The sequence below is a fragment of the Vigna unguiculata genome, chromosome 7 (assembly GCF_037176805.1).
Source record: "Vigna unguiculata cultivar grain cowpea cultivar isolate G323 ecotype 2 chromosome 7, ASM3717680v1, whole genome shotgun sequence".
Classification (NCBI taxonomy): Eukaryota; Viridiplantae; Streptophyta; class Magnoliopsida; order Fabales; family Fabaceae; genus Vigna; species Vigna unguiculata.
Genome location: NC_140798.1, coordinates 26,530,655 through 26,535,032, shown reverse-complemented (window position 1 = coordinate 26,535,032; position 4,378 = coordinate 26,530,655). Strand labels below are relative to the sequence as shown.

General features: G+C 30.5%; 1 long non-coding RNA gene across 1 annotated transcript; it reads right to left on the bottom strand.

The window, feature by feature from the left end:
* Positions 1-796: 796 nt before the first annotated feature.
* Positions 797-1,824, bottom strand: LOC146884723 (uncharacterized). The gene is made up of 3 exons (XR_014996589.1): positions 1,482-1,824; positions 1,080-1,365; positions 797-998 (listed from the first exon to the last, which is right to left on the bottom strand). It is a non-coding gene; the product is annotated as an uncharacterized LOC146884723 (long non-coding RNA).
* Between the last annotated feature and the right edge of the window lie 2,554 nt (positions 1,825-4,378).

The following is a 4,378-nucleotide window of genomic DNA, read 5'->3' as shown; positions in this document are numbered from 1 at the left end:
TTGTAATTATATATATATATATATATATATATATATATATATATATATATATATATATATATATATATATATATATATATATATATATATATATATATATATATATATATTAAATGTGTGGTGGTTAATGTTGACCATGATATGGTGTATTTTAGAAACCATAGCCATGTTAATGTTTTTTATGGTGCACTTTTGTTTTTGCTTGGAGTTGGCTATCAAGGACAGACAATGGTTATAATTAATTTTGGTAGCACCAATGGATATCGAACATTATTAGAAGAATGTAAATATTTATTGATAGTAAATTTGTTTTACAATTTCCAATTTTGATGTAATCACATGTTAATTATATTCTAAGTATCGTTATACATATATTTAGGGTTAAAGGGTTTACTGGTGGTTATTAATTTCATATGCTACAAGTGGTGTTACAAGTTTAAATGTTATATGGACATCAATCAAAATTGGATACTATTTGGTATAAAAATAAATTGATGTTTGGAATAATAATAACATGTACAAATAACCTTTAAAATTGGGGAATCATAAAGCTTCTTAAATTATATTTCGTGACTTTTTTCTTAATGGTTAGCTTAATGTTAATAGTTAACATCAAACATGATGACATCACAACCATAAGCATAAGCAACTATATATAGGTAATAGTTAAATGCATAAGCATATATATATATATATATATATATATATATATATATATATATATATATATATAGGTAATAGTTCATTAAAGACGTTTACAAAATATAGATATACTTGATGCTATTGACAAAACATATCATGAACACCAGAATTATATTTTTATCTCCATTACATGGATAGACATGCTTAGGTCTTTATCCACAAGTTAAATAACATTATGTTTTGTTTCTTCCAGACCATCTAATTTTACAAGGCCAGCAATCACCTTTGACATTCACCAATAAGTAACGCTTCCTCTGTTTAACCAAAGCTTTTGTAGCAAATTCAGAATCCAAGTACTGAAAGAGTTTGATTTTTTTTTAAATTAGAACATATTAAACAAATTTGCACGAAAATATCCAAGTTTAAGAATCTGTTACCAGTGAAGAAGATTTTGCATCAATTGCAGATAAGCATTTTGACATTGAATGGTAGAAATTTGCAGGGTCATAACCTTCAGCAGAAAAAACCTTAAATAAAAAGGTATATTTGTCAACATAATTCATATGTATGACTTTGTTTTCCTTGAGATTGTAGTACTGACATATCTCTAAGACACCTTTATGTATGATAAAATCTCCATTGTCTGGCCCTCTGGATACTAATATCATGTTTCTTTTGACGCGGATCAATAAGTTTAAATTTCTCGAAAGTCAATTGATGTGCCTAAAAAATAACAAAGGAGTTGTCTTGCCGAATGAAATTTTGAAACCAAGTTAAATGGAAAAAAATCATGATAAATTTAATACCCAAAGACAATGTTATGAAGTTTTAAATAGCACCTCAGATACCAATAGGTCGGATTTAAACAAGTCATAAACCTTGAAGAAGACAAAGGTCGTTGCAGAATAGGAACCATGTTGGGTGCAGGATAATGTATTTCTTCCATGGGCAAACTGAAAATTCTGAATTGAAAATACCGGTTTCCACAATATAGGATCACTAACCAGTACAGATCATCCAACTTATAAAACTTTGCATGTTCACTAGTTATACGAAATGTACGATTTTGCATCAAAGAATCTTCAAATTCAACCATAACATAATTTCCTACTGGATCACGAAAATAGATTAGGCCCATTAGCATGTGTTGTCCCCAGTAAGCAAAGAAAGTTTCATCAAACTGAAGGAATTCCTACAAACAATTATAAAATCCAACAAAAATGGAATTTTTACAAAAGAAATAAGTATACATGGTCCAGAGGTTGAACATTTCATGAAAGAGTGAATTTTTACAAGCAATCTAACAATAAAAGTAGTGTTAAAAGTATATGGAATCACAACTTCAAAACTTACCCATTGTAGATATACAAAGGTCATTGAAGTTTGGAACCAATTTTTGAAGGAGTAGCGTTTTGCAGAATTGTTTTCATTCTCCTCAGACGTCGCGATTAAAGAGGTTGGATGGTGAAGTTACAAATACATTTACAAAAAGTTAAAAGTAAAGACTATATATAATGCTAAAATGACGCAATGACTTATCAAAATGGAATGTTCTATTTTAGCACTAATTTTTTTTATATTTAAAATAACGATGGAAATGAAAGCTTAATTAATGGATGCAAACATTTATGTCAAGTACATTCTAGAAAAGCTTTTAGAATGTCTTTTACTTTAATAAATTAATGTGAATGTGTAAATTGCTTTTGTTTCAGTTACAAGTTTTATTGTCATAATAGCCAATATGAGATCTGAACGTCAAATCTAGCTTGCGCAAATGCAAGACTAAAAAGAAAGTTAATGCTAAAAGAAAAGAAAATGAAGTGTGCACAAAAGAGTCAAAGTCTCCTACTTGACGATGACCAACGGAAGAAAAGGAATTTCACACCACTATCTGATATAACAATGAATACTTTCCTGAATCAAGATACTCCAAGAAATAATGATTTGGCAAGGTATTATAAAGGTCAACGACCACAGGGAAGAAGTAATCTAATGAACTACAGATTGTTTCATCAGAGTTCTCATCATCAAAATCCATTTCAAAAGTTTGAAGTTACTGGATCCATAGGTCAATCATCTTTCCAGACAGTACTACATGATGCTACAATATGTCCAAGTAGAACTACTCCAATTGAAAATATGGCTACAGGTAGTAGTTACTAAATTTGTGTCTATATAACTTATACATTGTAAATTATATTTTGTACCATATTTACTAAAGAAATATCTTTTGACATAACTACAACATCATTTTAGACATACCAGTAAGTGTTTCAGATTCAGCACCTTATGTAAACGAAGACATGGAAGATGAAACTATAGAACAAGATGACGAAATTCCACAAAGCATAGTTCCAAGATAAGATTGTATTTAATAGTTATAGTGTCTATTGAATCTATATTGAATTCCATTTACTGACCTTATATTTAATTATACACAATGTATGCAGATATTGGTGATCCAGTATTCATATGCAAGGAATGCAACGCCTATATGTGGTACGAGGAAAGGATTAACAAGAACAGAAGGTTCGTCAATCCGACATTCCATATGTGTTGTGGTAATGGTAAAGTTCAATTACCAACTCTAAAAGACCCACCTATTGTTTTGCAACGTCTTTTATTTGATAATGAATCAAAAGAGAGCAAGAACTATCAAAATCACATTAGATGCAGCCCTTATAGTTGGTGATGTTGACACTGCTTCAGGTAGAGACATCATTATGGAAAAGCAATCTGGCAAATTGCAAAGAATAAATGAATTGCACACCAGCTATTTAGGATTTCAATATCCTTTACTCTTTCCATATGGGGAAGATAGTTGTAGACATGATGTCAATCATCATGATAAACCAGGATTCAACAACAAAAGGAACAAACTGACAATTAGGGAGTGGTTTTGTTTTAGATTACAAACCAGACAATCTGAAGCACAAACTTTGCTTAGATCTAGACGACTTTTTCAACAATTCATAGTTGATGGATATACAATGATGGAGTCTGAAAGATTGTCATTCATTAAATATGATCAATCGAAGTTAAGGGTTGATAAATACAATAACCTCTGTCAAGCTTCCACCAGCTCACAAACTCAAGGATCACAACAAGGAAAGAGAGTTGTTCTTCCTTCATCTTTTATTTGTAGCCGAAGATTCATGGACCAACTATATTTTGATGGAATGACAATTTGTCGTTATATGGGATTCGCAGACCTTTTAATAACTTTCACATGCAATCCTAAATGGCCAGAAATAACTACAACACTCACTAAGCTAAAGCTATCACCAACAGACCATCAAGATATAGTGTCAAGGGTCTTCAAGATTAAGTTTAAACAACTTTTGACAGACTTAACTAAGAATCATTTACTAGGCAAAACTATAGCATGTAAGTCATCCCTTTTTGTAATCATAATTATTTAATATAGTTTTCTATCAAATATTTTATTATTCTTTTGTATGAGAATAAATGTTTTCTGCTTCATTTGTAGTCATGTATACTATAGAATTTCAGAAGTGCGGTCTACCTCATGCACACTTGTTGATTTTTTTGCACCCCACTAGCAAATACCCAACTGCTAATGATATTAATAAGGTAATTTGTACCGAAATCCCTTGTCCAATAAATAGTCCTGAATTGCATAAATGTGTTCAAGATCACATGCTTCATGGTCCTTGTGGAATATCAAACAAATCACTACCTTGCATGAAAAATGGAAAATGCTCACGGCTATTTC